The 21932-nt window shown below is 39.1% G+C and overlaps 1 protein-coding gene across 4 annotated transcripts in view; it reads left to right on the forward strand.

Moving 5' to 3' along the window:
• Window positions 1-21932, forward strand: part of LINGO2 (leucine rich repeat and Ig domain containing 2) — a 932046-nt gene that overhangs the window by 678045 nt on the left and 232069 nt on the right. For all 4 annotated transcript variants that reach the window (XM_070742463.1, XM_070742464.1, XM_070742466.1 and 1 more), the window contains one exon: window positions 9950-10109. The gene's annotated coding sequence lies outside the window, so the exon portion shown is untranslated. The remainder of the gene's footprint in view (window positions 1-9949; window positions 10110-21932) is intronic.

Consider the following 21932-nt stretch of genomic DNA (forward strand, 5'->3'; position numbering starts at 1 on the left):
AAGCTGCAGAGTTAGTCTGCAATATACTGCATTCTAACCACTGCGCCGGGTTGGGTTCCGGGTTGGAACTCATTACTGGACTCAGTAGTGTCAACCCCTAACCCCCAACATTTCTCCCTTAGACTATCCACAATTGACCTCTCCAGGTTCCTAAGAGGTCAGTAAGGGACATACATAAGTGCACTAGTGTGCCTTTCGTCCGCTGTCCAATTGTCTTTCCTTTATCTCATATATCATATATATTTTCTTCCTTTCATATATCTTCTCCTCTATTTTTACATATTATCTTTATATATATTACTTCATGTCTATTCTCTTCCATATGTATTGTGTATTGGACAAATGAATAACTAAATAACTAAATAAATAAAAAAATAAATAAAACAGTTCTGCTATTATTACAAGTTCTTTCATTTCAGCCCCTTCCCTTCTCTATCTCGTTTATTCAAACGGCATTCTTGTTGTATTTCTTTGAGTTGCCCCATAGCTCTGTCTAGAATTGTACTATTTCCTTTTTATCACCTGTTGACTGGTTTATTGTAGTCTCTCCATTGATGAATTGATAGAAACATTTCTGAGTGGATGGATCATGGGTAGGAGATGCCTAGTTTTTAGTGAAAACTAGATTTTCTGCTTTTGTTATTTGGTCTGACATTTGATTTTTACTAACTTCATTTTTTTTAATCCATCCAGTATTTTTATTACAGTCTTTTTTAGTTTCTCATAGATCTTTCCAAACTGGATTGCTTATTTCCGTTCTCCATCATAGGTGGAGCCAGCATTCAGGATGGGTTGTCCTTGTCCACTCAGAATGAGGACCCAGTCTGTTACTTTTTGCCAAATCTGCCCTCCTAGGACCCAGCTTCGACTCGGTCCTCAGACTGGACGGACGTGGCTATCCAGATCATCCTTCCTGAATGCTGGTTTCTGATTTCTTGGCTTCAAATATGGACTGTTTTTCTGGACTTTGTCCCTCTCTGTCCTTTGGGGCGCTCAGGCATTTTTGACAGATGAGCTTTGGCTCCTGTCATGGCTGTTAATCTAAGCCCTTTGAACATCAGACATGCAGGACTTGCCTGGCCTGTCATTGGAGCAATAAGCTCCCTGTGCCCATAGCAGCTCAGACTATTGGGTGAAGGCATGGACTTATTAGCAGGCTTTGCTTACCTTCTATGACTGTTTCTTCTACAAATTGGCACGCCTTGCCGATCATCTCTTCCCCATGTTCCATTTCTGCTGCCAGGGTTGATGCTCATTCCCATCTAGTTTTGGCTAATTGCTGAGGGGTCCAGGACAGGCACTGAAGCTCAAGCTCACATAGCTCCTCTGATATTGGTTGCCGCTTGCTTAAGAGCCATTGGCTGCCGATCAGTTTCCGGTCACAATTCAAAGTGTTGGTTATGACCTTTAAAGCCCTACATGGCATTGGACCAGAGTACCTCCGGAACCGCCTGCTACCACATGAATCCCAGTGACCGATAAGGTCCCACAGAGTTGGCCTTCTCCAAGTCCCGTCGACTAAACAATGTCATTTGGCGGGCCCCAGGGGAAGAGCCTTCTCTGTGGCGGCCCCGGCCCTCTGGAATCAATTCCCCCCGGAGATTAGAACTGCCCCCACCCTCCTTGTCTTTCGTAAACTACTCAAGGCCCATCTATACCGCCAGGCATGGGGGAATTGAGACACCTTTCCCCCAGGCTCTTTATATTTTATGTTTGGTATGTATGTGTTGTTTGGTTTTTAAATATGATAGGGTTTTATATGTTTCTTTTTAAATATTAGATTTGTTTCGCTATAATATTGTTTTTATTATTGTTGTGAGCCGCCCCAAGTCTTTGGAGAGGGGCGGCATACAAATCTAATAAATTATTATTATTATTATCATTATTATTATCATTATTATTATCATTATTATTATCATCATCATTATTATTATTATTATTATTATTATTATTATTATTATTATTATTATTATTGAGGTGGTGGCCATTCCATCTGGCTTCAGCAGTTTGAAAAAGAGACTCAGATGTTTCGTCTTACGAACTTTTCACCTTACAAACCTCATCCCGAAATCAATTAAGTTCATAAGACAAGGTATCACTGTACTTATTCAAAAGTACAATTTAAATGGCCCTACTTACGTCACTCATGGAAGCTCTCTGGGTGATGTTCAACCGATCAGCCCAACTTCCAAACAGTTCTCAGTTGGCTTTTGTAGGGGGAGATGGGAGGGAGAGATATTTACCTTTAGTTTGTTACGCTCTATCCCATCTATAGGTTGGGATAAATCCTTGATAAATAAACCTTCACCTTCACTGCAGCTTTTAAAAAATGTTACAGGAGATTGTTGGTTGCCTGTCTTGTCATGTCCGAGTAGCAAAGTGCATAGTACCAAAATAACTAAGCAAGGCAGGTGCTGGTCTTAAGCAGATTGCATTTCATATTAATTTCAGTTTCAAGCATGGCAGTTAGATTTGTTTCTTCCTTTGCAAATAGCTTGAGAATTAAGAAAATGGGGGAAGGGGTGTCAAAGAAATGAAAGCTTATGTAAAAGCAGTCCTGTACAACGCACATCCTTTTCATGAAATCAAGGCTGTTTCCGAGAGCAAATTCTCTAGTGTTTTGTCCAGTCACTATGTAAATTATTCAGCCACTGAGTAATCTACAGAAATCTAGATTTTATATCCTTCTGTACCCTCGATATGAGTTTTAGCCTCAAATAATGACAGTGAGTCATTTTTCTGTCACCCATTAAGTCAGTATCTAGGTTGGCAACAGCAGATTTTACTTAACAGCTCCAGCAGTTAAATACAGCAGAGACATGATATTGTGTGGAATCACTGGAAATATAACTTTGCAAGCTGCAAGGTTATTTGCTTTTGCCATGATACAAAGAAGCGTGTTTTCTAGGAGACCGTCAGCCTGCAGTCTCTCATGGACCAAATCTGATGCACATCCATAACTGTAAGGGTTAAGGGAATCTCATCAGTCTGCTTTAACTGGGTTCAAATCCAGCAATCAAACTATGTTGGGTTGGCTTTCATGTAACAGTCTTCCCTTGTAGGTTGTAAGGTAAGGAGATATTTACATTGTTAATATAAAGTTGTTTGAAATGTCTTTGTTGTTATGTATTCACTGTCTCTACTTTTTTTTCTTTTTTGTGAGAAATGAAATAGGCACCACTTGAAAGGAGCAGTTGCCTACCATCCTTATTTTTCTATTTTTCACTTTGGAAGTGGTGAAATAGTTGAATTATAAATTATTTGCAGGAAATGATCTGTAGAATTCAGCCATTATCAGATGAGACAGGCATATAGCCTCACAACACTGCATTGCTGAAACAACAGTTATCTGATGCTTTGGAAATTCCATGAAGCAACTGGCTTACAACTGGAATACTTTTGGTTGCCATATTGGCATCGCATATAAGGTCCACAGTCCCTGCCACTTCAAAAGCCACACTGGGTTTTGTTGGCATGCAGGGCACTTACACTCCATAAAAGTGTCTTTAATTAATATTTTATTTATATTATACTTTGGAGCAAGAAAAAAGGACAGGGATGAAATATAGCAGGTTCTGCCAGGTTCTGGAGAACCAAGAGCAGAAACTTTGAGTAGTTCAGAGAACCACCAAATACCACCTATGGCTGGCCCCAGAGTGGGATGGGAATGGAGATTTTGTAGTATCCTTCCCCTGCAATGCCCACCAAGCCACATCCACAGAACCAGTAGGGGAAAATGTTGAATTTCACCCCGGGAAGAGTTGTCATCTGAGGAACAGAATAACAGAGTTGGAGGTCTTGTAGCCCAACACCCAGCTCAAGCAGGACATTATATAGTTTTTAAGACTAATGATTGTCCAATCTCTCCTTAAACACCTCGAGCATCAATCCACAATTTCTGGAGGCAGGTCATTCTGCTGATTAATTGTGTTAACAGGAAATTTCTCCTTATTTCCAGATTGGTTGTCTCCTTGATTGGTTTCCATCCTTTACTTCTTGTCCTCCCTTGAGGTGTTTTGGAGAATAGATTGACAACCGCCTCTAGATCATATTTTCATTGAATCAGACCTATTCAATTGCTGCAACTGTTCTTCATATGTTTTGGGCCTCAATCCCCTATTTGTCTTGTTGGTCTTATCTGCACTTTTTCTAGTGTCAGACTAAAGGCCTAATTGGACCTATTTTACTCGCTTAACCATCCGAAACAAAAGCAAAAAAAAAAAAAATTACAGAAAAACAAGATCTTAAAAACTTTTCGAGATACAAACCTGGGGTTTAAGATTTTTTCCCACCTGGTTTCTGGGTTGGTAAACTGCTCTTTGGGAGAAGAGAAGAGCTAAGCCAATCCTCGGGAAAAGGAGGTGGGTGGGAAGAATTTCTATCCGCCTGCAGCAAATTTTTTCCAAATGCAGATAGCAACCCCTGTTTTATTCCTTCACATCAATAATGGGTTTCATTCATTCATTCATTTATTTATTTATTTATTTGTTTGTTTGTTTATTTGTTTAATTTATTTATTTAATTTTTTTATTTTATTTTATTTTTTTATTTATTTATATGCCACCCCTCTCCGAAGACTCACGGCGGCTAACAGCAATCATAAAACAGTGTACAATAGTAATCCAATACTAAAAATGAATTAAAAACCCCTTAATATAAAAAACCAAACATACGTACAAACATACCATGCATAAAATTGTAAAGGCCTAGGGGGAAAAGGAATCTTAATTCCCCCATGCCCGGCAGCAGAGGTGGGTTTTAAGTAGTTTACGAAAGGCAAGGAGGGTGGGGGCAATTCTAATCTCTGGGGGGAGTTGGTTCCAGAGGGCCATGGCCGCCACCAGAGAAGGCTCTTCCCCTGCTTGCTTCGCTTGCATGCGCAGATTTTCCGTGGTAAAGTAATGCTCAAATATTTTCTTTTACAAGCTATTGGCATGATCCTCCAAAGGGGAGGGGGGTGGGAATGTCCAAACTTTTCATTTTAATCAGCCTTTTTAACTAGGAGCAGAAAATATCCTTATGGCAATCAGCCATGCTTTATAAAAACAACAAAAGGTTAGCATCATTTACAAGTCAATAAAGTCCCTCAAGGAAAACCATCTTTTTTTCATTTCCACCCCCTTTTTTTCCACACATATGTTTAATGTGTGTCTATCTTACTAAAATAGGTGTACCGAGACTATCCACAGCTTAACACAACTATTTTAGCATTTTTTAAAATAAATAATGATATGTTGATACAATCATTACCAGGGGTTTTCCACTCATAGAGGTGTGGCAGGGGGGAGACTGCTAAAAAAATGCAAAAGAAGCAAATCTGCTCACTACTGATAACAACACCACATCCAGAAGTTTGCATAGACACCATTACTTTTTCTCGATTGCAAACCTGTTTGAAGGTTCATTTTGATGAGTTTCTAAGAGATATTGACTTTGAGACTGGAATCTAGAATGCTGACATGTAGAGACGAATTATGAAATTTCATATTCACCATATGAAAAAGTATTTGCTTATGATTTTCCTCATCATTCTTTTGACAAAGATCAATAAGTCTTCAATCCAGGGGGAAGGGAAGGGGACAATGACTGTACAGTGATACCTTATCTTATGAACTTAATTGGTTCCGGGATGAGGTTTGTAAGGTGAAAAGTTTGTAAGACGAAACAATGTTTCCCATAGGAATCAATGGAAAAGCGATTAATGTGTGCAAGCCCAAAACTCACCCCTTTTGCCAGCCGAAGTGCCCATTTTTGCGCTGCTGGGATTTCCCTGAGGCTCCCCTCCATGGGAAATCCCACCTCTGGACTTCCGTGTTTTTGTGATGCTGCATGAGAATCCCAGCAGCGCAAAAATGGGTGCTTCGCTGGCAACGGAAGTCCGGAGGTGGGGTTTCCCAACGAGGGGAGCCTCAGCGAAATTGCAGCATCGCAAAAACACGGAAGTCCTTGAAACCTCACCGCCGGACTTCCGTGTTTTTGTGATGCTGCGATTTTGCTGAGGCTCCCCTTGCTGAGAAACCCCACCTCCGGACTTCCGTGTTTTTGTGATGCTGCATGAGAATCCCAGCAGCGCAAAAATGGGTGCTTCGCTGGCAACGGAAGTCCGGAGGTGGGGTTTCCCAACGAGGGGAGCCTCAGCGAAATTGCAGCATCGCAAAAACACGGAAGTCCTTGAAACCTCACCGCCGGACTTCCGTGTTTTTGTGATGCTGCGATTTTGCTGAGGCTCCCCTTGCTGAGAAACCCCACCTCCGGACTTCCGTTGCCAGCGAAGCGCCCGTTTTTGCGCTGCTGGGAATACCCTGCAGCATTGCAAAAACACGGAAGTCCAGAGGTGGTGTTTCCCATGGAGGGGAGCCTCAGGGAAATCCCAGCAGTGCAAAACGGGTGCTTCGCTGGCAACAGAAGTCCGGAGGCGGGGCATCCCAGTGGTGGCGGCTTGGGTTTGTAAGGTGAAAATAGTTTGGAAGAAGAGGCAAAAAAATCTTAAACCCCAGGTTTGTATCTCGAAAAGTTTGTATGACGAGGCATTTGTAAGACGAGGTATCACTGTACATACAAACTACAAAGACTTGATTCTTAGCGAATCTCTTAGCAAATTTTACTCTGTGTGACTCTGTGTTTTTGCAATCACTTTATACTAAATCATTTTATTTTTATATGCTTTTTATTATTTGAATGCCAAAAACAAACAGAAAAAGAAACAATACCCAAAGTTTTAAAGAAAGGGTGGAAATCTGAAGTTACTTATATTCTGATAACAGTTTTTCCTTTTGTTTTATTCTACAAGGGGAAATTATCAGTGAGGAATAAGTAAAGAAAATGAAATGAAATGTTTTCTTTGTGGGAATTTGTTTGCTGTAATATGTTCCACGGTGGGCCACATTTCCAGGATAAGAGAAATGCCAAGATTGTAACTGAACATCATGTGTTTTATTCTGACAAAGAGAAATTATTGTTTGTCGGGTTTCTGGGTGAACTTTTAGACTAGCCATGTAAATGTTTCCTGCTGGCTTTTATTCAGTATTCAGACAAAGAATTCAGAAAGGGGTAGGAGATAAGAAAAGATGTGTATTACATTTTTTGACTCCATTTCAGTATTGATGGTTATATTACAAGTCAATCTGGTATCTGCAGTTTTGTTACTGATATATTTTATTTATTTATTTTATTTTGTCAAGTATGTATTGGTAGTATACAAAGATATAACAATGTTTATATACATGATATTAGTAACAGAGAAACATTAGATCAGAAGTCGGAAGGCACACTGGTACACTTATGCATGCCCCTTACTGACCTCTTAGGAATCGGGAGAGGTCAACAGTGGATAGTCTAAGAGTAAAGTTTTGGGATTAGGTAATGATACTACAGAATCAGGTAGTGAGTTCCATGTATTAACTACTCAGTTACTAAAGTCGTATTTCCTGCAGTCGAGTTTGGAGCAGTTTACTTTAAATTTGTATCTGTTGTGTGCTTGTGTGTTGTTGTGGTTGAAGCTGAAGTAGTCGTTGACAGGAAGGACATTGTAGCCAGTGATTTTATGGGCTATGCCTAGGTCATGTTTAAGGCAACGTAGTTCTAAGCTTTCTAAACCTAGGATTGTAAGTGTCTGGATTTCTACTCGGCTGCTTTCAATCATTATTTTAACCGAGCCTCTTTAGGACTTTGTTAAGAAATTGATTACATTAAATCACCTAAGCCTAATAAAAGGCTTCTGCTAATGCGGAAATCTCCAAGCCCCATGGACAATTTTTTCCCCTCTTTTTAATATGCTGCCTTTCTGTGAAGGATCTTTCTAAATTATCCCAGAACTAAAACAGGAGAGGAAGACGAAATAAGGTAATCTGACACAGAATGGGCTATCTTGCTCATATGGGAGCAATTCTGAAACAACCATAGAGAATTTCATTGCCCCTTCTTTTGTTTTATCCTATATGCTAATCCAATTTTCCTTCTTCATGCAACTACAGTAATACCTCGTCTTACGAACTTAATTGATTCCGGTTCGTAAAGTGAAAAGTTTGTAAGATAAAACAATGTTTCCCATAGGAATCACTGGAAAAGTGAATAATGCGTGCAAGCCCAAAACTCACCCCTTTTGCCCATTACTGCCAGCATTCGGATCCTTGTTCAGGGATGGGTGGCAGCAGGGGTGGGGGGTGGATGTGACATTCCCGGCACTGCTGCTGCTTCTCAAAGAGAAACCACTGCTGCTGCCACTATCCTCTTGTCCTGGTCAGAGGGATGGAATCTGCCAGGATGTGGCAGCCCCACCCTTTGGGAGGGCGGGGCTGGAGCAGAGGGGCGGCTGCGAAGGGGCTGGTTCGGTGAAAGAGCTTACAGTGAAGCGGCTGTGAGGGCGCTTTCTCTGAGCGCTTCGGGAACACCCGTCCCGCCTCTCCTGTAGCCCCGGGTTCGTATCACGAAAAGTTTGTATGAAGGGGCATTCGTAAGATGAGGTATCATTGTAAATATTTTACAAGTATTCTTTGCTTATTGATTACAATCAGGAACTGGCAACCCCATTGAGGTCATTAAGTGAAACATCTGACTCCGGCTGACTTAAAACCTCGCTTCTGCTTCTAGCATTAATCAATATGGTCCTATAATGACACAACACAGGGTAGGAGCTGTAATTTCAGTTCTTCATTCTCTATTCATTCTGTTTGTTGAAAGCCAGTTATAAATTCACAACTAATAATCAGATTATCGTGGGAAGTTGCAATGGCCATAAATGCAAAGATTGTCTTCAGAGGTTTTTTTTTTCAACTGTTGTAATGTTAGTGAATGAATGGTCACTAAATGAGGAAGTTGGCAAGCAAGGAGCACCTGTATTGTGTTTGTTTTCTTTTTAAATAAATCTCCTTTTGCTTCTCTATATTTCTCAGAAATTTGGGTTTAATTATATCAACCATAGATTTTTCACTTCAGATTTCATGATTTTGAAATTTTGTGAGGGAAAACTTGCTTGGATATAAATTTGCCAACCTATATTACTGCATCCCTAACTGGTACTTGTTTCCATCTTACAGTAAACATTGGACACATTTTGATAAGCTTTTAATTATTATTTTTTAAAATTAAACCCTTGTTAATTAATTAAAAGGTTAGAACGAACGCATGCTTCATAATAATATTGTTCTCCATCCACAATATAGAACTTATTTAAGTTGATTGAAGAACTCGGATTATTTAGTTTTAATTAATTCAAAGCTTATCCTTATGGGTTCAAATTTCATTTCAGAAAACTAAAGTACTGTATTCCTTGTATTTTTTGTATTGACTGAGATTAAGATATGCAAAAATTATAGCCCTGGTGTTGAAAATAATAAAGTGCTATATATCTGGTGGTCTTTTTTTAAGTTGTGAACACTGAAGGTTTTTAAAAAAGAGATTGCAACCATTTGTCTGAAATGAAATAGTTTCCTGCTTGAGCAGGGAATTGGACTAGAATGTTCCTCTCAACTCTGTTATTTTATTAAAGTAGCCTAATCAGTCTTACAGATAGATGGATCAGAAAACTATATAAAGAGCTGCTGCAATGATTACTTGAGATACCTGTTGAATAAAGTTGTGCAATTGAATTGACTGAGGTATACTGCCCCTGAAGAAGTCAATAGATAGTCCACTTAAAGTCCTAGAAGGAAGATTGTTGAGGTGACTTGGGGCCTGTTTTGATTGTCTTTGATTAATTGAAGTTGTTACATTGTCCATAAAAATATCTAAAGTTCTTCTTGGATTAAGGGAGTGTCTGTGTGTGTGTGTATACATACATACATGCATACATGCATGCATGCATACATACATACATACATACATACATACATACATACATACATACATAAAAACATACATGCATACATACATACATACATACATACATACATACATACATACATACATACATTTACATATATTAATATGACAATTTCTTGATATTTTATAGGATATATTTCAAGAAGCTAGAACTTGCTGCCCTGAAGGAATCTATCACCCATAACAAGTCGGGATTATCATGGTCGAACACTCCATTTTGCTTTTAACCAGTGGCCAAAAGCTTTGCATGGTTGGCAGCAAGGACTGGACTTTTGAAGAAAGTGTAACAGGTAAGCCCTCTGGCATCTCTTCCTGGCAACTTTATAAGGCTTCAGAAAGAACTATATTCCAGTTTTATTTCTTAGTATATGAAACAGCTGGTTTGGCAAGAAAAAAAAGTTTTGTATTGGTAAATTCAAAATCTAAAACAAGCAATTGTTGTTACAGAATACAGATACAGAAATGTTTAATTACATAAAAAGGTTGAATTACAATAGATGTACTCATAAAATATCAATATAACAATAACATGGTGACAATTCTTCTGTTTACTGTCTCATATAATGACAAAGTAAATATTCATTTGGACTATTTAGTTTTATTTATTGTATTGGATTTTAGCCAGATTAGATAGTTTGCATACAAAGTAACTACTTCTGTATTATTTCTATATCCTTTGCCAGTCTCCTTTATACAAATACCAGAGCCAAAAAGAATCAGTTCAAATATACCATGATCAAATAATCAGTTTTAGAAAACTACGAGCTCTAATTCTTATCTGTCTTCTGCATTTCCTTTTTTTAGTGCTTCTCTGAGTCCATCCTCCCTCATTTCCTTTTCTTTGGATATTAAATAATTCCTTAAGAGGGGTTTCTGAAATAATCTTTCTAAGCTTACCACACAATAGTTGTACCCTCGCGGAAAAGATTTGTGTTTATTTTATTTCGTTTATTTGTTTATTTATTTTTGAAAATTAGAGAATAAGTTGTGAGTTCACATCAGGAGTATTTAACAGCATTTGTTAATTTTTGGGAAACATAGTAAATTAATATGAACACTGATAATGACATTATCTCCAGGCTATTTTCATGTTGGGAGAAAGGTAGGTAGAGCTACAAATTGTATGCCGCCCCGAGTCTTCGGAGAGGGGCGGCATACAAATCTAAGTAATAAATAAATAAATAAATAAATAAATTTATAGGTCTCCAAGTAAGGTCTGTTTGTACAATGTAGTATTGGTGGAGAAGTGCTGAGATAATGTTTGAATATATAGCATTCTACCTTAATTACAATACTAAGTGGTTCTCTTGTGGGCACACCTGGGATTCTAGAATTCCAGGAATATCTGCCTGAAATAGGTAAACATCTCAGGAGTAGGGAGATCAAGAGCTATTCCCTTTTTTGCCAGTGCTGTACATATTACAGTTAGAGAGTATCAAGACTGTATTATACAGTCTTTTGTAGATAATTGGTTATCGTTATTTGGGAATAATGTGGCGCTGTTGAAATAACAGAGATATGTAGGAAAACAGAGAATGGTCCAACCTCCCACTCTATTCTCGGGGAGAGAGGTTTTGATGAGAGCATTTCAAATATGTTCAAGGACAGGAAGAAAGATCTTTGCAGCTCGCTGACTTCATTTGTGTGTATCATAATGAGTGGGACCAGCTTGTTATTCCTTCTTCATCTTTTCCTGTCAGGGTGAGAATCAATTTGTTTAGCCAACAACCGCTCAAATTGTGGTGGTAGCTACTGTTCCCTGTCACTTAAAAGAAATTATGCATTGATGACAGTCTGTGTCATTCTTGGTTTTAAATGTCAGAGCTGGCAGTGCGTCCTAGCACAAATGATGCAAGGAAGAGAACTGAAACTACCACCTTTTATTTTACTGTGATTTCCCCCAACCAAGAAAATAAGAAACGGTCACAAATTTCTCCCCCAGATCATTAGTTACAAATGCTAGAATCTGTTTCTGCTTCCTGATTCATCCAATCACTGCAGATATACCATACCTGGATCCCTTTATTCTGATTTGAGGATACACTAATCTAACACTAGCCCTCCACCCTTGCTGAAAAATTGCCAACACATCTTGATTCAGAGCTCATTATAGTTTGAACTCTCTCTCCAAAATAGGGGAGTTTTTATCCTGTTTCTTAGAATGCTTAAAATCCAGCAGATGCTTAGCTGAACCATAAGTTTGTTCCTTATGGTGGTAACTTACATTTACATAATATAATGTGTAAGAATAGTCATATTCCTAGGGGATTAAATCATGCAGTTTCTTTCCTTTTTTGGAGGGACCAGAATTATATATATGAAGCTTCTAAAGATTTAGCCACCTGGGCTGCATTTTGCATTACGAGCTTAAATGCGGGATACATGCTTTCTGCTTCACTATTTTAAAAGTGAGATATTTGTTTTTATATTAGCCTATATTTCATTTTACCTGCTTATATACTCTACTTTCTGCCTGTCTTGTTATTTTCCCCTTGTATCTACTTTGAGAATTTTTAACCTGTATTCTATTTCTTAGTAAATACCCTAGGTTACAGTGCTGATTTTTTTAAAAATTTGAATCCACTGCACGATATTTAAAAATGTTTCTATTGGTGAATAGTGTTGGGCGAACCAAACCCGCACAATTCGGGTCTGTACCGAATTTTGTGGTGTTCGGCATGCCGGACCCATGGAATCCAGGAAGTGATCACCTTGGCATCCTTAGCAACCTGCCGGTATACGTGATGTCAAAACTCCGCCCTTGGAATCTCTTTGTGGGAGGGATTCCCCAGCTCCTTCAAAGGGAGGTCTTTTCATGTAAAAAGAAAATTATTTTTAGGAAAAAGGACGCAGTGGCGCTGCAAGCAAAGGGAGGTCTTTTCACGTAAAAATTATTTTTACATGAAAGGACCTCCCTTTGCTTGCGGCGCCACTGCGGCATCATTTTTCATAAAAATAAAAATTAAAAAAAATAAAAATTCCGTTAAAATAAAAAACGATGGGATTCCGGGGGCGGAGCTTTGGTGCCATGGACCGTTCAGGTTCGGCCGAACTTTGTGTGAAGTTCGTCCGAACTTGCCAAACCCAAACACCGTTGGGTTCGCCCATCACTATTGATGAAATTTTGGGGTCAGATGTGGAATTCTACTAATCTACTACTTTTCTTAGTATTTTAAAGATTCTTGGAAAATAATTGCAAAATTAAATAATGTGTGTGAGCCAAAAGTTAAGTGCAACTTAAAGCTGCCTACAATATTAAGGATATGATCCAGACAAAAAAAAAATGACTCAGAATGAAGGTTTACCACAATTTTAATTTTCTCTTTAATAGAGATAATTGATGGTTGAACTTAAAATGCTTAATTTGGGGTAAATAACCTTTATGCAGTAGGCTATTAGTTACTTTTATATTGGTGGAAAACCATAGTATAAATGGAAGGTGTGTACATAGAATTTGTCAAAAGCCAGATAAATAAATTGTATTTTGTTGTAGTGGTTACTGTATTGCATTGTTAGGCTAGGATTTTCAGTGTTTTGAAGTTACGAAATATGTTATATATTGAACTTGTATTTCTAAATATGGCTAACATTTTATGATACCCATGAATAGCCATAAAACTTTCTCAGACACAAATAACATATAATCCATTACATTGTATTGACCCCAAAACAATTTTTATTTGATTGTAATAAAGAAGCATTTATCTAAGTAGGTATGTTATCTTCTAAAATTAAATGTTTATTCCTTCTAATGGTAGCACAATTAAGAAGAAGAAAAAAACTATATTTTTTAAAAAAAAATTATGGCCAGGTTTCAAATTATCCAGGTGTGTTTATTTCCTAATTTGCCTATTACCAATTCATCAAACTGCTTTCTTCCCAAGTTTATATTCTTGAAGTGAAAAAGGAGATATTAGTATGCATGTACTGTTTGACTGGACCTTGGTTAAGAAAAGTTCTTCAAGTACTTATACTGGTAGGATCTTACTCAGCTACAAATAAGCGCCCAATGAAAGTAGCCTCCTAAAATCAGAGTAATCCAGTCCTTTTGGATGTGAATTTTTTGTTATTAACTTTGCTGATAATTACACTTATTTCTTTAAGTGATGGTATCTAAGGATACAACCCCTTTTCTTCTTAGATTACAACTCAGGTTTAATTGATTGGTTGGTTGGTTGGTTGGTTGGTTGGTTGGTTGGTTGGTTGGTTGGTTGGTTGGTTGGTTGGTTGGTTGGTTGGTATCTGTTGACTCTCATAAGCCAACTTTGTGAAAGTGCCCAAAATCAAAGGCCCTTCCCTTCACTCCAATAACTTCGTATGCTAAGAGAATAAACAACCGAAGCCAACCACTATTGGATGGGCAGCAAAGCTACTTCTCCATTTAGCAAAGACGAGCAAAAGAGAAAAGCCGGTATTCAGAGTTTGGGGGAAAATAAAAGTTTCTAAAAGTGGGATAGAGAATGAAAAAAACCAGAGCCACTACCAGTGAAAAACTATATCACCTAGCAGGCCTAGAAGAAAATCTGCAAACATTGCCATCCAATAAGAACCTTTTAAGAAAGCCCCCTAAGGGTCTCTGTCAGTCTACAAGATATGGATCAACTAACATGCCCTTTCTATTATGCCACCATAATATCTATCTACCATTCTCTATTCTTGGAGGTCCACAAGTCTCCACCCTTATAGTATTTGAAAAGTAACAATGCAGTCCCCTTCCATAGAGCTTTTAACCAGCAGTGGGCTACTAGCCGGAACACTAAATTGCGCTCGCCACCACGGCTCGTAAGTGCCTGCGGGGCCAGCACAATTTTTCTTCTGCAGCTATGGAGGTAGCAAAATTGTGCATGGAACCGCAGGTGCACCTGAGTTTCCGTGCATGCCTAAACATGGGCACACCTGCGGCTCTGTGCATGATTTTGCTACCTCCATAAGTGCAGAAGCAAAATCTTGCTGGCCCTGCTAGCACTCACAAGCTGCAGCGGCAAGACCAATTTAGCATTCCAGCTAGTAGCCCACCGCTGCTTTTAACCCTATTTGATTGTAGTGAGGAATGGAATCATCAGCAAGTGGTGAATATTTGCCGACTCAGGACCTGTTGAGCTTAAAGCCTGTGAGGGAGAGGGCTGAGAGAGGAAGATAGAAAAATAAAAATAATAAAAAAGAGGGGGAAAGAAACAACAGCCAGAAACAGAAGTTGGGGGATACAGTAAAAGAGAATAACCTGTTGTTGTACTTTGATCAATTCTGTAAATCCTCCCAATCTGTAAATCCTCCCTGTCAAAGATGCCTAGCCTTGAAGGACCTCATTTTCTCGAGAGAGAATTGAAGTATTCCCTCAAGAGCTGATCAGAAAAATGACTATTTACAAATTATCCCATTATATTGCTCAGTCTGGCACTCCAAACTTGACACAAACTAGCTTATTTCTTTAGCAAGGTATTGCAATTTGGTTTAATCATTGGACAGATTGAAGCTTTAAGAAAACTTATTTGAAAGTTTTGTTCTTTGAGGCCTTAAAGAGGCAGGAACAGTTAATATTTTTTTTTCTTCTTCCTTTGATTTGTCCAGATTTTTCATTTTGGCACATGGAACTATTTGTTTGCCCCACACCTTTTTACATAGAGAGGTCCCTACCCAGTAATAGGCAGCCAAAATTTTTACTGCCGCACTGTGGGTGTGGCTTATTTTGTGGGTGTGTCTTGATGCTCATGTGACTGGGTATGAGTGGCTTGCTGGCCATGTGACCAGGTAGGAGTGGCTTGAATGATCATCATTGTTCAAGTGAACTGTTAAGTCCTTGGCTTACAAGTTTGCCAGTGTTGCTCACTGGGGTAACAATTTGCTTCGTGTTTCCCGCGCTTTTCTTCCTGGATCGCCCCCTGCCTCAGGTTGGGTAGCTAGGTGCCGATCAGCTGTTCAGAAAAGAGGGGGAGGAAAATCCTCCCCCCGCAACTCCTGCCGGTTCTGGTCTCTCTGCCACTTTCCGAGGAGGAGGACTGGAGAGGAGGAATTTAAAAATATCAGAAAGCCGAGGGAGAGTTACAAGGTTATTATTGTCGCACAATATCTTTTCATCTCAGGTGCAGGCAGGCTGAGGGCTTCGCGAGGGGAAAAAGACTCAGATCACTTTGACATGTCTCGGTGTAGCGTGACTCTTCTTTTCTTTCCTGCTGCTGCTGCTGCATGCTCCTCGCTTTTTTACTCTTTCCTCCTTCCTGGTCTCGGGAGGTGGCTGCATGAGGCTGGAGGGGAGCCGGGCAGGAGAGAGGGAAGTTCGTCCGAGGCCAGGAAGGAGGAAAGAAGAAAAAAGCAAGGAGCACAGATGTAGCAGCAGCAGCGGGGGGGGGGGAGGAGAGCTGAGCCGAGACCGGTAATCCAGGAAGTGACTGCCACTAGTCAGCTGGAGCTGCACATGCAACTTCATTTCCGTCGATGGAACTTCATTCCACCCCATCCTGCCTGCTACCCACCCCTGTCCCTACCACATTAATTGTTTCAGATATCAATCTTGCAAGAGAGTGTTAGAATTTATGTATTGTTTTGTCTTGTTTCCCTTTTTTTTGTTATCATTTACCAGGAGTCCTCTGACTGAAGCTATAAATGTTTATGTAATATAAACTAATGTAAGGTAATCTCATATCATATTCTCCTAATTAAATTCAGTTCAGTTTTCATTTACTTCTCCAAATATCCAAGGACTGTATTTATTTTATTTCACTTTGTTTTGTTTTGTTTGTTTGTTTGTTTAGCAGATTTATATGCCATCCTTCTCCAGGTATGAGCTTCTGAGCATTGTAAGTCTTAACCCACTGAAAGGCCCTCAGTAGAGGTGAACTAGGCTAGTTTCATATGTTTTGGAATGTATCTTTTACTATAAGAAAATATATGTGAACTGAAGCCATATCTGAATTTGGTCTATGTATCTATGTATAAGGAATTTGGATTTCATGTGCCTGATTTGTGATTTTCTAAAAAAAAAAAATCACGTCCTTGAAAAAATACTTGTACAGTATACTTGTTGCCAGAAAATGGCTTGATGAAATGTTCCAGCTTTGACTGGACTCTGAGTAAGGAAAACTAGACCAGAGGTCTTTAAACTTGGCGACTTTAAGACTTGTGGACTTCAACTTCACTATACATAGCTGGAGAATTCTGGGAATTGAAGTCCACAAGACTTAAAATTGCCAAGTTTGGGACTCCTGGACTAGACAATTTGGTTCCATCCGATCAAGTTTCAATTTTTTGTTTAAAAAATTAGTTGCAATCATTTTTACCTAACTATATTAATGCATTTTATTTAGGTTTTCTTTATTGCAAGTTTTTGCTTTAAACAATGAAATCTTTGTTCTTTTACTCTTTACAAACCTGACACCTATTTCCCTTTAATCTGGAAAATCTGTTGAGAAATGATTACCTAAAATTTAAATGGGGTCCTTGGAGCTCTCTGAACCAAGGTGCTTTTCTTGCAGACATTTAATTACCAAATTAGGTAACATCATCAGTGCTCATCATCAGCATCAATGAAATTTAAGTGCTTGACATTCAACTGACAACTCAACATTGGTTGCTACCAGATGTAACAAACATGGCAAAAACAGGTAATTTCAGAGGTGGCAGTTCAAAACCTAAAAATGCTACAGTTGTCCACCTTTCCTTATAGCATGCTCCATTTTTTGTTCTTAGGGAAAATATTGAATTTTAACTCCCAGTATTGCTCAGGGATTATGAGAATTGTTAGCCCAGCCCATGTGGCAGAACCAAGTTAAAGACCCCTGCTCTACATCACAAATGCTTAAAAAAAGGTCAAATCAATCAAGCTGGTACATGCAGAATTCATATATTTGTTCTATGTGATCTGGGATTTATGTGAGGTGGTAAGGCTAACCACCTGCTCCTCTAATTTAATTGCTTTTAAAGCAATCTTGCCTAACTGTTGGACAGTTACTAGGATTTTGTCTTCTCTCTGATGGCTGACAGTGCCATCTGCAGCATTTCCCTCAGTTTAAGGATTGTGTCACGGTTTGCTAATGCTGTATCTGAAATGTATTTGAATATTAGTAGCTCGGGTTGGTAGTTGGTCTGTTGGTCTGAGCTCTGATGCTGAATCTATTTTGCAGCAATCCATATCAGGAAAAAATCTGAACATTTTAATAAACAGTTATAGCCAGAAAAAAACCCATGCTTTTTTCAAAATTATCTTAAATTTCTTTCAAAATTTTCCTCGATCAGAGGCTATCCGAATCCTGTTCCTTTGAACAAGAATCAGAGCCAATTCTGATTTCTTCAGTGTATAATTTTTACTATAGACGATGAAAAATGAAATGTATGAATAGAACTGATCATATTCAAAGCTCTTTTGTTTTCTACACCATAACTCTAGCAATATAGAAGATCAGTAAAATCATAAAATCATAGTTCCCAGAATTTGTATAATAGGCAGGATGATACATTTCAGGATGACTTAGACTCCTGCTTTCTTACTACCGTGTTTCCCCGAAAATAAGACACTGTCTTATATTAATTTTTGCTCCAAAAATTGTGCTACGTCTTATTTTCGGGGGGTGCCTTATATTTCTCAAATAAGACAAATTCACAGGCAGAAAAGGTGACATCCCCAAAGAAAGTGTACCGTACGGTACACTGATTACGGTATGGTACCTGTCAGTATGGCACCTACACACACAAACGACGGCACTTATATGGTACAACAGTATACTCCCACTATTGCAGCTTCCGGCCACCAGAGGAACTACAGTCTATGCACTGTAGTGGAGACTGTAATGGTGGTGAGACAGCAGCAGACTGTGTCTGCTGTACTGGATGGTACAAAGCGATGGAAGGGGACAGCAGAGGATGCCACATTATTACGGTACCGCTATGAACAGCTTTGAATGGTACCGTATGTTTTTCCACCGTACCGTATGTAAACTTGACTACGCCTTATTTTCAGGAGGTGCCTTATATTAGCAAATTCTGCAAAACCTCTGACATGCCTTACTTTTGGGGTACGTCTTATTTTCGGGGAAACAGGGTATGTACTGTATTAATAAATAAAGTTTATTATTTATTATCATTGCTAAAATCTGAGTCGAACATAAGTAATTCTTGCCTTCCAAGCCTGTACTTCTATGTCAAGATACCATGTCTAGAAGTCAGGAACGATCAGCATGAAGGCATTCCAGAAGTAGGATATGAAAGAATGGTAGGCAGCAGCTAGATTGGCCAATTAGAAGCAGATGTAGAAATGAAAAGCAGATTGATTCTCCGTCTTTTCTTATCCCATGCTTTCTCCCTCTTCCACCACTGTTTTGGGATGTGAGGCCAAAACAAGGGGGGGTCTTGCGAGCATGTGCAGCGGGTCACACACACATATGCAGAGTGTGGGATGCGTGGGAGGAGCATTGCATTATGAGTGTGGGCACTTGCGCACATGCGATAGTGCTCTCATGCAACTTTCGGCACCTAAGGGAAAAAAGGTTCGCCATCATTGTTCTAGGATATGCAGTTCTAGCCTATTTGAAAAGTTACAAATTGTAAAGTGTCCTTTGAGTAGGTACCCCTTCACTTATGACCATTTGTTTAATGGCCAGTCAAAGTTATGACAGTGCTAAAAAAACCCCCTACCTTATGGCCAATTCTTCACAATTACATCTGCTACAATGTGTCCCAAGTCCCACAATCAGAATTTGGATGCTTAATCATCACAGCATGTAATTGAGATGGTTCTGTGCATCAGATAATCACCATTTGTGACCTTCCAGCCAACTTCTGACAAGTGAAGACAATGGGGGAAGTCAAATTTAACAACTTCGACAACATCCATGGCACATAAAGGTCATAACTGTCAGAGTTTGTTACAGCACACAGAAGCAGACTATTAAGCAGGATTAAAATTATATATGAAGAAACTTCTTTATATAAATACCAAATATTTACAGAAGCAATATTCTTCTCTGTGGGGGCACCGGCCGTCTGGAATCAGCTCCCCCCCCCCCGAGATTTGTACTGCCCCCATCCTCCTTGCCTTCCATAAGAGTCTTAAGATTCATTAATGCCACCAGGCTTGGGGTCATTAGATCCTTGGCCCCTGGCCAATGAATGTGTGAGAGAAAGTTGATCGAATGGGAATGATTGTTTTTTATGGTTTGGGCTTTTTTAGAGGTTTCAGATTTCATATTTAATTAATTAATGTTTCCAAATGTAAAATAATGCACTTGGGGAAAAGGAATCCTCAATCTGAGCATTGCATTGGCAGTTCTGTGTTAGCAAAAACTTCAGAAGAGAAGGATTTAGGGGTAGTGATTTCTGACAGTCTCAAAATAGGTGAGCAGTGTGGTCGGGCGGTAGGAAAAGCAAGTAGAATGCTTGGCTGCATAGCTAGAGGTATAACAAGCAGGAAGAGGGAGATTGTGATCCCCTTATATAGACCGCTGGTGAGACCACATTTGGAGTACTGTGTTCAGTTCTGAAGACCTCACCTACAAAAAGATATTGACAAAATTGAACGTGTCCAAAGACGGGCTACAAGAATGGTGGAAGGTCTTAAGCATAAAACTTATCAGGAAAGACTTAATGAACTCAATCTGTATAGTCTGGAGGACAGAAGGAAAAGGGGGGACATGATCGAAACATTTAAATATGTTAAAGGGTTAAATAAGGTTCAGGAGGGAAGTGTTTTTAATAGGAAAGTAAACACAAGAACAAGGGGACACAATCTGAAGTTAGTTGGGGGAAAGATCAAAAGCAACATGAGAAAATATTATTTTACTGAAAGAGTAGTAAATCCTTGGAACAAACTTCCAGCAGACGTGGTTGGTAAATCCACAGTAACTGAATTTAAACATGCCTGGGATAAACATATATCCATTGTAAGATAAAATACAGGAAATAGTATAAGGGCAGACTAGATGGACCATGAGGTCTTTTTCTGCCGTCAGTCTTCTATGTTTCTATGTTTCTAATTGGATTTAGGATGTTATGCATTGTTTTATTATATGTTGTGAGCCACCCCGAGTCCTCAGAGAGGGGTGGCATAAAAGTCAAATAAGTAAGTAAGTAAGTAAGTAAAAAAATAAATAAAATATATAAAACAGAGGCTAATATAATAAAGAGGCTATAGAATCACAGAAGCACTCATATATACATAATTCAGTGGCCCTAAACCACGCCCAGGCTCCTACCTGTCTGAATCAGCAAACAGCCCCCATTAGCTGACCTTGTTGCTATGCCCTTTTCCAATTCATGAATATACTCTGACAATAACTCAATAATCTCAATGTTTAACAACAAAAGTTCTGGTCCTAGTTTTGGTTGGAAGTCAAGGACTACCTGTATAACTGTTAGGCTGAGAATTGAGTAAAACATAAATAATGAAAGGTGGGAGGCCCAGAAGAGTAAAATCAACTAGCTGCTCAAAACAACCTTATTTTAAACATTAATAGAATACGACTTCCTTCTTAGGATGATTCATGGGTCTTTCTTCTTTTGGTTCCATATTTATTCATTCATGTCCCACAAAGAACGGTGGCATCCCTTATTTTGCCAGTAACTCAGTGTAGAACCGAGTTTTGATGGCCTTATATTGCTGAATAGTCTTTTTGTGTGTATCCAGGGAGAAGGAAAGCAAGACAATCAACTCATTCAATCTGGTCACCAACAATGGCTCATACCACTAGTGATACCTATTAGAGCAGTGTTTCCCAACCTTGGCAACTTGAAGATATCTGGATTTCAACTCCCAGAATTCCCCAGCCAGCAAATGCTGGCTGGGGAATTCTGGGAGTTGAAGTCCAAATATCTTCATGTTGCCAAGGTTGGGAAACACTGCATTAGAGTGAGGAAGACATATCTGATAGTCACAACCTACGTATCTGCTGGTGGCAGCTCTGATGTTTGTTCTCTGGTGGTATCTTTTGGGGGGAGCTTAGACATTGCATGGCAAAAATAAAGATGGCAGCTTTGAACTCCCCAAAATCTACAACTAATTAAATGTTCGGGAAAGGTGGAAGTAAGGATAGCTTTCTACTGTGGTCAACCGAACACTGGGATTTTCCTAAGGCATCTACTGTGTCTATCCCTCTTCTACTCAATGAGCAGACATTTGTCCGTCTTAA

This window comes from Erythrolamprus reginae, chromosome 2, assembly GCF_031021105.1.
Source record: "Erythrolamprus reginae isolate rEryReg1 chromosome 2, rEryReg1.hap1, whole genome shotgun sequence".
Lineage (NCBI taxonomy): Eukaryota > Metazoa > Chordata > Lepidosauria > Squamata > Dipsadidae > Erythrolamprus > Erythrolamprus reginae.